The following is a 14,495-nucleotide window of genomic DNA, read 5'->3' as shown; positions in this document are numbered from 1 at the left end:
ATGTTTTACGTTAGACTTGAAAATAAGTTGTTCGGCTCTTAAAGGAATAAAGCAGGTTTATTTCTATACTCTAGAGATCAGTCTGAGGGGGAGTGGATAGGAAAAGCCTGTGAAGTTGAAGTTATAAGTTTTAAGTTTTGAAATCAAAAGACAGTCGGCCGAGTGAGTATACACACTTGACCGTGTGACTCACTCACACGACCGACTGAGGTTGAAAAAAAGTGTTTTGTTTTATAAACACACTCGGCCGAGTATGCACACTCTCACGGTCGAGTGAGTGACACACTCGACCGAGTGTGTCTGAGGGTATATAAAGGATTGAGTCACGAACGGCTCAGAACATTTGGTGATTTTAGAGTCGAATTTTACCTAGTTTTTCGTTGATAAGGATGGAGGTTTTGATTCTGTGTTTTAGATACAAATTCTTATCATGATTCCAGCGCCACTAACAAGGTATTCTAACTCGTTTTCGTTTGGCCTAAATCTTTGATTTTATGTTTGAAGTGCTAAACACGAATCGAGTACTTTTTAGACTTAATCTGTTAAAATTGATGATATAAGCTTGTTAATCAGCCTCTTTAGATGCTAATATGACCATGAATCGAACCAAAAACAACAAATTTGATCGATTTGATAAGTTAAGTGAACACAGATCTGAAGAACACACTCGATCGAGTGTGTGACACACTCGACCGAGTGAGTTCACACACTCGACCGTTTGTCGACACACATCACCGTGTGTGTATACACACTCGACCGAGTGTGTAGAAACCCTAATTTTTTGATTTTTGCTGTTTTTGATTATTTTGTTGCGTTCATGTCATATAATTCTGAATGTTCTATATAGTATTGTGTAAGAATGTCAGGTGGTTCTTTTGTTGGACAATGGATGTGTTGGTCCCTTGATAACAACAGGAGTATTGTAGAGGGGGGTGAATACAATTTCTTTTAATTAACTTAACACTTAAACACGATTCGTATTCAAACATGTAAATTAAATAGAGTTACAGGTAATTTTTAACGGTTATTCTTTATTGATTGAATCACAAAGAATCATAACTATCCTTAGCGGAATGATAGTTGGTTGATACAGATTACCTAGAATATAGCTAAGAGGTAAACTAAAAGCTATTACACGTTTTTTACTCTAAATAAATAAACCCACACCACTAGTTGTTACAATAGTGGATACAACAGTTTATTGTAGTCCTATTAACCGTGTAATGGTTCTATTGTCTACTGGTACATAGGATGTCTGTACTTGTAGGGACGACTGCATCAGAGAGCATGCTCTCCTGTTTCCTCTTTGGTAGCTATTTGCAGGAACACCCCAATTCGGTTTGGCACCACTATTTGATTAAACAAATAGAATGTTGTATTCCCTAGGTGTTGACAAAGTATAACCCATGTCTGCACATGCGTTAAACTTCTGCATTCCCACGTGGTCTTGTAAGGTCACTTGTCAGCCGCCGATGCGTGTCCTTTTCTGTTCAACTTTGTCTTTAACTTCTGTTGAATAATACAATTGATGTAGACCACTCGGGAAACTACTATACTTATAATGGAGCATAGCTGTCTTGTGTAGTAAACTGCATTCCAGCAGTGCGGGTTCTTCATTGCTGAGACACTTGATATTCTTGAACTTCTGAGTATACATCCTGTGCTGATTGAAGAACACTGTCTACCTTGTGCTGGTAGACTGAGCAGCAAACTAAACACTCGACACAGTAATATCTGCTGTCTATACATAAACAAACTTGTGCTGGCTGCACATAACATTTTAGTGCAAATAAGTTACAGTTTTGTCGCAATTAAATCCTTAATTATTTTGGGGACTCAACAATCTCCCCCTATTTTATGATGACAAAACCTATGACATATAGAGAAAACACTAAAGCTAGCACCGAGGGACCTAACGAAAAGTAGGCAGTAAATTTGTCCCTTTTTAAATTTGTTTTTGAGATCTTTTGCTGAGTTATCTATATCTTATAATTTGATATGATTTTGAAGATAGACTCATTTCACTTTTATTACAGCAGAGTATATACAGTAATTACAAGAACATCATAATGAAAGATGAAATAAATAAAAGATACAATTTGAGCACTAGAGGGCTATCTATCTTTATCTTTATTTAATTCCTCTTCAGATAGCTCCTCTAGTTTGATTCTCCATGCTTCAGGAAATAGGATAGGTATATCAGCAGGATCAAATACAGGGATATGAGGAGGTAGAATGATGCGATCTCTTCTTTGTAGGCCTTCACTAGTAGATTTCTTTCCTTTAGGCTTTTGAGAAAGTACTTCTTCTACGTTTACTACTGGTGCATTCCCAAATTTTGTAGCTTTGTTGAAGAGGTCTTGGATTTCTGGCTTCAATGCCTTTTTAATACCACTTTCAGCTTTACCAATGAAGTATTCCAATATCTCCATCCATTCACTGAATCCTAAGGATCGTAACTCATCATAACTTATGCTTTCTTGAACATTATTCTCCCTGCTGACATTGAAAGCTCATTTTGAGCCTCTATGCACCTTGATGATCTTTCTGGGATTTGATCTTCTATTCATCACATCACCATACCTGCTCCTATAATAATGATCAGATAGTTCTATGGTTCGAGCAGTTTCTATAGGAGCAATAGCAGGTGCTTTCTCAGCAGCTTCTAGTTCATCAAGGGCCTTATCCTGTTCCTTGACAATGGCTTTAGATAATTTGAGGGACGCAGCCTCTAGCTTTCTATCAGTAGCTAATTTGTCTTCTATTTCCTGAAGCCTTACCCTCTCAGCGAGTTCAGCATCAGCAGCATCCCTTCTTTGCATTTCAGCTTCTAAGCCCAACAGATAATCATCGACAGTAATTTTCAGGGACTTTGCTATTTCAATCATCTTTCTACCCTCTTCAGTTCTAAGGGTAACACGATACTCCCTTAGATCCATACCCAGCTAGCGAGCCTCTTGAAATTGAGCTTTCTCCTCATCAGTAGAGAGCCTTTGACCACTGTTATTTAAGTATACACCAATTTCAATTCCATAAGTCAAGACAGTGATGTAGAGAGGCTGATCAAGAGGATAATGCAGCAATCTAACTTGGTGTATCCTTTCATTAATAGCTGCTTGTCTTTGCTCAAGCAATTCTGGTACAGTGATCTCCAGCCTGTAAGCATCTCCTTCATCTGGATTCATTTTAAATAGATCTGGCTCACCACGGGCAACTGAATCATCTTCCCAAGTTCTGTGTTTACCATGACGTTTTGGGGAAGATGGAGGATACATGATTGATTCACCATGCCAGATGAACTCACTGGAAACTGATTAACACGATTATCCCGTGTTCTGTTAAAATAAGTGAGGGTTCGGGGAGAGATAGGTGATTGAACAAATAAGTGATCTCCACTACCCCAGACTGTAAAGTCAGCAAAATTAACCGTATCATCATCTTGATTAGCACCCAGAACATCCACCTTTGCTGGGTCTTCAACACTTGTTTCACCCAGCAGCACACTACTTGCTGGGTCTTCATTCACAGCACCCCTTACTGTGTCTTCAGTACCAGCTGACTGATTAGTATCAGCTGGCACAACTGCCTCAGTATCTTCATCAGCTGTCTCAAATAGGGGTCCTTTCCTTATGGGATGGTTGTCCCTAGGAGCAAATTTCACCCTTTGTTTGTCAATTGACTTGGGTTGAGCCGATGGTTCTTGTGTTGATACTGGTTCTTGTGGTGGCAGATAGGGAACATTAGCAAGATTTTCCCCCTGAAAATCAACATCTGCTAGCTGTTGTTGTTTAGCTGGCTGAGTAGACGATACTCATCGAGAAGATGAGCTGGTTTCTAACATTGCATCTAGCCATTTCATAAATATATCAGCTCTAACTCCTCCTGACTCAGTAGAAGCTAAATAGTCTTTCATCTCTTCAGGAGTCATCTTCTTTATTCTATCTGCTCGCTCAGCATACAGCTTGGCTTTCTTTTTATCATACTTGATCATGAACTTAGCATTTCTTTTCAGGGTAGCCCTTTTATATTCTTTAATGCTGATCAGATCATCATTAATTTCACGCTTATCAGGAGTGAGGGTTCGCCTACGCTCCATTTTAAGTCTTTTTAGAGCAGCATAGGCCCCAAACTTAGCGTTGAAAGCATCATCTAATTCCTACTGTCTCTTCTGATGTCTCTCTATTTTTCTTTTCAATTTACGTTCAATGGTTTGAGAGACAGCAAAAGATTCAGCAATAGCCAATTCAGAAACGTCACTAGGCTTACTGCCAGAACCAATATCATCCACTGATGTGGCAGACACACTGGGTTGAGATTCACTAGCTGCCTGTACACCAGCTTCAGTATGAGCATTGCTGGGCTTAATGCCAGTACCATCACCACCATCATCACCATCTATCCTCTGCTGTTTAGGAGCCTTTTCATGCTCATGCTCCCCCTCAGATTATTTTCTCTTTTTAGACTTTTTCCTAGACTTCTTCTCCCCCTTTTTGTCATCAGCAGGGGCAGAAGGGTGAGTAGGGGAGGCATGTGCATCAAGGTCACTATCTGACTGAGGAACAGAGAAAGCAAAATTGTTCCAGTCAGCATCAGCAGGAGAAAGATGGGCACCAGGATCTACGCCATATTGTCTTAGGTAGAGATTGGAAGTTCGAACTTCATTTCTAGCAACACCCATGGCCATATTTTAGACATCAGCCCTAACACCAGCTTGAAGATCGGCCATGCATTGCATTACCTCCACCATTTGAACATAAGCGGAGGCAGGAATCATAGTAGCCATTTGTTGTTCCTGCGAATCCAATCTCTGTTCTAACACCCTATTTTCTTAATTAAGGAAAAGAATTCTGCGATTAGCAGCATCCAAATTAGCTTGAAGACGGGCAATATCCTCAGTATACTCATTGTGAGAGATGATTCACTTTTTAAATCCTCCTCCTCTTCATGTTGTTTGACAATGGCTTCCACCACAAGATCTGTAAAGGCACACACTTGATTGAGCTTGATCTCAATAGAAGAGGTGGTAACCTCCCTAGCTGTACGTACTGCTTCAGACACTCTATCAACAATAGCAGAATGAATGGTGTTTTGTAGATCCGGTGTGACTTCAGCTAATGTATTATAGACAGCCAAAGTGGAGATGGCAGCCACCTCATCAGCATTAAACTTAGTATAGCAGGTTGAGGGGCAATCACTAGCAGCTAACATAGGAGTACCTCTATGGAGTGGTGGAGGTGGAAGGTCAGAGTCTGACTCGTCACCATGATCACCATCATTTTTACCTTCACCCGAAGGTTTAGAACCACTGGTATCCTTGTCAGCATCATTATCAGCATCATTAGTGAGATCCACTGGTTTATCTTTGGAGCTAGTCACATTATCATGAATAACTGGCTCTTCCTTACCAGTACCTTTATCAGCATCACCATCAGATGAAGAAGATGATGAGAAAGAAGCTGATGAATCAGAAGGTACTGGAGAATCAGGAAGTTGTTGCATGATATATTTACCAGTAGTGGGATCTCTGATGAACTTGAGAGGCCTCCATGTACCAGGCCATGGAGAAGCAGCTGGAGCCATACCAAAATAGTGATAGTATGGCTGCTCATTGATCTATTCTAAAGAGGCCAGCTTCTCATATACCACTTCTCTTGCTGGTCGATCAAGCTGAGACAGCATTTCAGTCAGCTCTTCCCTAGGTAGTTTACTGGCTGACACCAGAGCGCTTTGGGGATCAATAGTCAGCTGATCCACCAGCAAGGCAACTCTGGGAGTGATGGATGCTCCCCTATAGATGAAGTTAGGTACAACTTCATCAGGATCTGGTACCTGGCACACATATGGCTGCTGCTCAGCAGAAGCAGTAGCCTGAGACGAATCAATAGTGGCAGTAGCAGAGGTACCAGCATCCATAATGGGTTTTACAGAACCAGTAGCAGCAGTAGGTGACTGTGCAGTAGGTGAAGAACCAGCATCTGCAGCACCTCTGAAGAAAGTATCCGGTGTTGAATCAGAAACCTGTAGATTACCAGCTGGATCCAAAATAATAAATTGTCTCGATTGAAGATCAAAAACATTCGGAATACTAATAGAACCAGTGACATCAACATCAAGAACCTCCTTAACAATATTACCAATGACCTTTTCAAGTGCAGGAGGAGGTTCCATTATCATCTCCTCAACCACTACAGAATCAGTGGTTAAAGCAGTAATACCAGAGATAGTAGGAGGAGTAGCAGATATATCAACAATAGCTACCTCCTCATTAACTGTAAGATCAGTGGAACTAGCAATGACATTGTCTCCAGTAGAGCCAGCAGCAGTAGAGACAACAGTACTAGTGTCAGCACCACCAGTAGGCAAATCAGTAGCACCAACACCAGTAGCAGAAGCAAAGAGCTCATCAGTAGAAACATTAACATCCTTTTCTTACTGCCCCTCTGCCTATTCATCTACCCTACTAAGAACTGAAACAAAAGAACATTTTATGTTAACAACTGTAGAACCAAATAAATTTGACTCAACAATTGCATCTGTGGTTGGTCTCTGGGGATAGACTGGTGGTTTAGTCAGCCCTTTGATTGAGACAGAGTTAGGTGTCTGTAAGTGCAGCTGTGACTCTGCTGACTCATTGGCAACACATGTTGACCCAGATAGTGTAAGAGTTCTGGCTGGTAATGATGTAGGAGTAAGACTCTTATCGTGATCCAAGTAACATATTGGCTGTGCAAAATCCTGAGCTGGTTCAACACGATGAGGACCCAGCTCAAGTCTGCTTTGGGGGTCAGTTATGTGCTCTGCTGGTTGTACTGTCAGCAGAGGATATAACATTAAGTTCAATTTAGAAAAATGTGGAAGTGTCTGGTTAGAAGAGTATGGGTTGCTACTCTTCTTAACACTAGTTTTAAAACCAGTCAGCTTGGGAGCCAAGTTTATACCTGTAACTCCACTTTCTTTTTTCAAGTCAGCAGTTAAAATGTTTTCAATTAAGTTAGAATTTTCTGCTGTTTGGTCTAGAAATGCACCAGGTTCCATAGCCACATCCTTTGCAGGAGCAGTAGTTGAGACTGGTGCAATCTCCCCTGTGGTTTGCTTGGAGCCAGCCTTTGCACATTTGGATTTGCCTGTTACCAAGAAATAGATGAGCAACAGATTCCAATAGTAGAATTGGGTAGTCAGTATATAAGACTAGGGCTGTTCTTTATTATCAGAGAGCACTAGATTCTAATACAACTACTGCTTTACCAGTATGTGAGACGGTGGCTGTTCTAGTTGAGGTAGCTGGCTGCTTCCTACACGGAGCTGGCTTACGCTGAGGACCCTCCCCCTCAGCTGGTGCAGAACCAGAGGCAGTCAATTGGTGAGCTCCACCCCAAAGCAGCAAGATACTCGAGCATGCCTGGTGTCAAACAAGTATATGGAGCAGCAGGTGCATCTTTTGGCATACCCCCATTGTTTTAGAGGCAGGTCGTATGATTGATCAACAATCTGCTGGTAAGCTTCACCCAGCTCATTTTCAAAAACCAGGCTTAAAAACCTTGGAAAGGGGATTAAATGTGTTCGTTTAGGTGCTTGCACCATCTCCTTTAGCCTCAAATAAATTTCCCCGGCATAATCAATGTTTCTGTTGAACAACAAATCATGACCAATTTTAAGCTCAAAATCTGAGCACTGGTCAAAACTTCCTGATTTCTGGCTGATGCACTGGGTCAGCAGCCCAAAGAAGTAGTACCAAAGAGGTGGCATATGCTTCCTCAAAGGTGTATGAGAAATTGGTTGAGAAAACCCAATGATTTCTAGCACCTCCCTTCTGAATACATCATTGGTTGGTGAATCGACAAACGGTCCATCTGGTAATTGAAGGGCACGACGGATGGCCTCAATGGTGATGGAGCAAGTTAGGGTTTCGGTTACCATGCCACGTATACATGGAGCATTCTGGGGAGTGGTGGCAGTGGTGGCAGTATACCAAAATCGTGCCAAGCAGGAAGCATATAAGCGTGAAGGTACACTGGTGATAGCTCTAGCCAGAGGGGATTGCCGGATGTAGTAGATTAGCGTTTCATAACCCATATTGGCTTTTGATTTAGGAATGGAGAGTGAATGAGCAGCATTCCCTCTCGATAGGCGAATAGACGTGTGTTCAGGTGCATTAGCAGCCCTAACCAGAGCTGGATGGAGATTAAACAGTGGTCCTTGAACAACCTGTTCCTTCGGTGCTGGTTATGGTTGTTGTTCAGGTTGTTGTGCCGGTTGTTGTTGCTGTTGTTGTTCCTCTGGCCGGTTTTCAACATGTGGTGATTGTGGTTGGTCTGCCATTGATGATATGTAAAGATGAAGATATGAAGTTGTGAAAGTTGGAAGATTGGAAGATTGTGAGAGAAAAGAGTGTGTGATTTTGAATAATGAATAACCGAAGGTTATTATGGAAGATAAAACACTCTTTTATCCGTTCTGATTGGGTGAAAAAGTGCAGGAGAGAGAAAATGGCAACTGTCATCTGCAGGCGCGTGGGCAGATGTGACAGACTGGCACACTTTCGAGGGGACACAGACTGTTGACATGACGTATATACGGCTTGAAAAATCATACCTCCCATTCAGCATTAAATGCAGCAGGTTTTAATTCAAAATTGATTTAAAGACCTCAAAATAAGTTTTGTATTAAATACAAAATACTTTGTTACATTTAATATGTCATGAATTTAATTTAAATCATTGGAAGTAAATGAGTTTCAGTTTTAAGGAAACATTTAATTTTGTGAGCTATTTATTATTTCAGTTAAAACATTTTGAGTAACCAAAGTATATAAAAGACTGATAATGCTAAAAACGAACATATATTTCATACCATTATCCCTCAAGAAAGACAAACTTTTAGTTGCAATTGTTCTATTTACAAGTGATATTCGTTTAAATAATAAAATGTGAAGGCAAAAGATAGATTCGACAAATTGAAGACGCAAACGACCAAAGAGCTCAAAAGTACAAAGTACAATCAAATTGATTTAAATATTGATGAAAAACGTCTCATAATTACAAGAGTACAAGACGCAAAACGCAAAATACAAGATATAAAATTGTACGAAAGGACGTTCGAAAATTCGGAACCGGGAACAGAGTCAACTCTCAACGCTCGACGCAACGGACCTAAAATTACAAGTCAACTATGCGCATAAATATAATATAATATAATATATATAATTACTTAAAATTATATATATATATATTATATATATATTAATAAAAGTGTCGGCAAACTATTGAACCTGTGAATGTTAGCTGAGAATTACATCCATGCGATCGCATGGCTTCGAAGAGGAAAACTCATGCGATCGCATGAGCTCCTGTAGCAGGCCACACTTCTATAAATTGCAGTTTTCTGGCCGAACCTCAACACATCTTTTTCTTTCCTTTCTCTCAACGTATATATATATATATATATATATATATATATATATATATATATATATATATATATATATATATATATATATTATAATTTTAATTTTAATTTTAATTTTAATTTTAATAATAATAAGGGTATGTTAGCGAATGTTGTAAGGGTGTAAGTCGAAATTATGTCCGTGTAACGCTACGCTATTATTAATCATTGTAAGTTATGTTGAACCTTTTTAAATTAATGTCTCGTAGCTAAGTTATTATTATGCTTATTTAAGCCGAAGTAATCATGATGTTGGGCTAAATATTAAAATTGGGTAATTGGGCTTTGTACCATAATTGGGGTTTGGACAAAAGAACGACACTTGTGGAAATTAGACTATGGGCTATTAATGGGCTTTATATTTGTTTAATTAAATGATAGTTTGTTAATTTAATATAAAGATTTACAATTGGACGTACCTATAAATAACCATATACACTCGATCGGACACGATGGGCGGGATATTTATAAGTACTAATAATCGTTCATTTAACCGGACACGGGAATGGATTAATAGTCAATGGACTTATTAAAACAGGGGTGAATTATATACAAGGACAGTTGGTGTAATTATAGTTTAAGTCCCCAATTAGTTGGAATATTTGACTTCGGATATAAGGATAATTTGACGAGGACACTCGCACTTTATATTTATGATTGATGGACTGTTATGGACAAAAACCAGACGGATATATTGAATAATCTAGGACAAAGGACAATTAACCCATGGTAATAAACTAAAATCAACACGTCAAACATCATGATTACGGAAGTTTAAATAAGCATAATTCCTTTATTTCATATTTAATTGCATTTTTAATTATCGCACTTTTATTTACTGTCATTTTATTTAAATGCACTTTTAATTATCGTACTTTTTAATTATCGCAATTTTATTTATCGTCATTTTATTTATCGCAATTTTATTTATCGCAATTTCATTATCGTTATTTACTTTACGCTTAAAATTAAGTTATATTTATTTTTAATATTTTACATTAGGTTTTAACTGCGACTTAAGTTTTAAAATCGACAAACCGGTCATTAAACGATAAAAACCCCCTTTTATAATAATAATACTACTTTTATATATATTTATTTACGAATATAGTTTTAAAAATATAGCGTTAAACTTGGCTAGTTCCCTGTGGACGAACCGGACTTACTAAAAACAACACTACTGTACGATTAGGTACACTGCCTATAAGTGTTGTAGCAAGGTTTAGGTATATCCACTCTATAAATAAATAAATAACTTGTATAAAATTGTATCGTATTTAATAGTATTTTGTAGTAAAAATATAACTATTTTTTATACACCTCGCAAAAACATCAAGTATTTTTTGCGCCGCTGCCGGGGACTGCTTAAACGCCGGAAGCAAAACGCTATATATATATATATATATATATATATATATATATATATATATATATATATATATATATATATATATATATATATATATATATATATATATATATATATATATATATATATATATATATATATATATATAAAGATTTTTTTAATTTACTTTTGAAAAAATACGTTTTAATTTTTAATTATTAAAAATACAAAAATATAAAAAGAAAAACAAAAATTATATATTTTTAATAGTTTGTTAAATATATATAAAATTATAAAGTTTCTTTATTTTTATTTTAGTTCTTAAAATATAAGTTTTTATTTATATAAATATTTTATAAAAACAGAAAATTAAATATAAAATAGAAAAAAAAATATATATATATATATATATATATATATATATATATATATATATATATATATATATATATATATATATATATATATGTGTAAGTAATCGGGCTACACTGTAGCAGCCCAGATTCTGACCCGAAACCCTACTCCATGCGACCGCATGGATTTATAACGCAAAGACCATGCGATCGTATGGACTGATCTGACACGCCACAGGTTGACATATTTCAGCATTAATTACGAAATATTAATTATTATTATTATTATTATAAACCCTAATTAGGGTTATTTATTTAATTAATAAATTATTAATATAAAAATAATATTTTTATAAAAATTGTACTTTTTACAAGTTTAAGTTTATTTTTATATTTTGTATCTTTGTATTTGTTTTAGCGTAATATTTGTATTTTTCGTTCGTATTTAGTTTCAAATCATAGTTTTTGCCATAGTTATTTTTATTTCTAGATTTTTAGGCTTTGCCGTAAAATCCCTTAAGTGCTTTTTCTTTAGACTAAGATTTAGGTGCTTTAGAATTTTGCAACGCCGTTTTATAAATCTTAGTACTTTTTAAGTTTATACCGTTTTGGGTATAGAATTTCTTTAAGCTTTAATATTTTTAGACGCAACTTTTAATTCTTAGTTTTTAAACTTTTAAGTTTCGACGCGCTACATTCTTTTTATTATTTTTTCGACCTTTTATTTTTCGACGTTTTCCGACACGCTCTTTTTCTTTCTTATTTCTCGACGCTCTAGTTTTTAGGACATAGAATTTTCTATTTCTTTTCTAAAATTTCTTTAAATTTTGACGAAAAATTATTTTAAGTGGTTAAATTGATAGACATCCAAAATTTTCTGATTCGTAGTAATAGTTGAATTTGTTAGTGGCAAGTTGTGGGCTTCTGATTTAAAGAGTCCTGGCTACCTGCTGCATCTATTGGCTATTCGAAACGTGGGCAAAATCAGAAAAGTCTATTAATTTGATAACTTATATAATTTTTATTTTTATAACTAATAGGATATTCAGTGAATGCACCGAGCAAAACGTTCGCCACCTTTTATACGTTCACCACCTGTAACTCGATCAAGACATCTTGCCAATATTGTTGCCGTTGATTTTTCTTTAGAATCTTCATCTAGTCGACCAAGTACTCCAATTCAAATTTCCGATAATCCATTTTTTGAACCCGACCTCACAATTGAGAATCCGGAGGATATTCAGGGACAATTCAGAGATCCTGAACCATTAATCTTTCCTCCGGAACCACCAATCATTCAAACAGAGAGCTAAACGCACTGGCCAAGGTCACGCAATTACTCAAACAGACATTAATGCGCCAGATTATGAAATAAAAGGACAAATCCTACACATGGTAACAAATCAATGCCAATTTAGTGGCACGCCGAAGGAAGATCCAAATGAACATCTTCGTACCTTTAATAGGATCTGTACTTTATTTAAAATAAGAGAACTGTAGGATGAACAGGACTATCTCATGTTATTTCCCTGAACTTTAAAGGGAGAAACCAAAAATTGGTTAGAATCGTTACCTGAAGGGGCGATTGATACATGGGACGTTTTAGTTGAAAAATTTCTTAAACAATTCTTTCCGGCATCTAAAGCCGTGAGACTTCAAGGAGAAATTGTTACGTTCACGCAAAAGCCAAATGAAACTTTATATGAGGCGTGGAAAAGATTTGGAAAGTTGTTGAGAGGATGTCCGCAACATGGTTTAGACACTTATCAAATAGTACAAATATTCTACCAAGGATGTGACATCACTACATGAAAAGACATTGATATAGCAGATGGTGGTTCCATTATGAAGGAAACCGCAACTGACGCTTACAAAATTATTGATAACACTGCTTCCCACTCACATGAGTGGCATCAAGAAAAAGATATCGTTAGATCATCTAAAGCAGCTAGAGCCGATTGTAGCCATGACTTTGATTCCATTTCCGCAAAGATAGATGCTGTCGAGAGATGAATGGAAAAGATGACTAAAGATATTCACTCAATACGAATTAGTTGTGAGCAGTGTGGAGGATCACATTTAAAAAAAGATTGTCTCAGTATTGAAAAAACAATGGAACAAAGAGAGAATGTTTCATACCTGAACCATAGGCCTGGAAATAATTAACAGAATAATTATCAACCGCCAAAACCAATTTACAATCAAAATCAGAATTATAACCGAAATGTTCCATACAACAACCAACAAGGTCCTAGCAATCAACAAGTATCCAATAATACTTACAATCAGCAAAGTCCTATTTTTCAAAACAAACCACCACAAACCGATGATAAAAAGCCAAATTTAGAAGATATGATGTCGAAGTTAGTTGAATCTCAAACTCAATTTTTCACATCTCAGAAACAAACCAATGAACAAAATGCTCAAGCATTTAGAAATCAACAAGCTTCTATTCAAAATTTGGAACAAGAAGTAAGCAACCTAGCAAGGTTAATAGGTGAAAGAAAACCGGGAAGTCTACCTAGCGATACAAATGCTAACCCCCGGAATGAAACAGCTAAAGCCATTACCACAAGAAGTGGTATTACACTTAAACCACCTGAAATACCTGTAATTTCTGATGACGCTATTCTTACTCCACAAGAACCACAACCTGTGCAAGATAAGGAAACATAACCGGTAGTTGAAAAGGTTAATGAAAATAACACAATTAAGGCTAAACCTTATGTTAAACCATACCAACCACCACTTCCTTACCCAAGTAAAATGAGAAAAGAGAGACTTGAAGCCGAGAAATCCAAATTCTTGGATATGTTTAAACAAATAAATGTTAATCTTCCTTTCATTGATGTGATTTCAGGAATGCCAAGATATGCTAAATTTCTGAAAGATCTAATCACAAATAGAAATAAAATGGAAGAAATCTCGGCTGTTACTATGAATGCAAATTGTTCTGCAGTGCTATTGAATAAGATACCAGAAAAACTTTCAGATCCAGGAAGTTTCACAATTCCATGTTTTCTGGGTAGTCTTAGTTCAATAGAAGCATTGGCAGACTTAGGTGCTAGTATAAATTTAATGCCGTATTCACTATACGCTAAACTAGACCTTGGAGAATTGAAACCAACACGAATAAGTATACAACTAGCCGATCGATCAGTAAAATATCCTAGAGGGATAATGGAGAACATGCTAGTTAAAGTTGGTACTTTAGTATTTCCAGTAGATTTTGTTATTCTGAACATGGAAGAAGATTCTTGAGTTCCTCTCATATTAGGAAGACCATTCTTAAACACGGCTAAAGCAATAATAGACGTGTTCGGTAAGAAACTGACCCTAAGTATAGAGGA

General features: G+C 36.8%; 1 non-coding gene across 1 annotated transcript; it reads right to left on the bottom strand.

Moving 5' to 3' along the window:
- Positions 1-12,795: 12,795 nt before the first annotated feature.
- LOC139879269 (small nucleolar RNA R71) lies at positions 12,796-12,902 on the bottom strand. The gene has a single exon (XR_011770121.1). It is a non-coding gene; the product is annotated as a small nucleolar RNA R71 (small nucleolar RNA).
- Positions 12,903-14,495: the final 1,593 nt, after the last annotated feature.

This window comes from Rutidosis leptorrhynchoides, chromosome 11 (assembly GCF_046630445.1).
Source record: "Rutidosis leptorrhynchoides isolate AG116_Rl617_1_P2 chromosome 11, CSIRO_AGI_Rlap_v1, whole genome shotgun sequence".
NCBI classification, from domain to species: domain Eukaryota; kingdom Viridiplantae; phylum Streptophyta; class Magnoliopsida; order Asterales; family Asteraceae; genus Rutidosis; species Rutidosis leptorrhynchoides.
The sequence above is the reverse complement of the archived record's forward strand: the minus strand, read 5'-3'. Positions and strand labels throughout refer to the sequence as shown.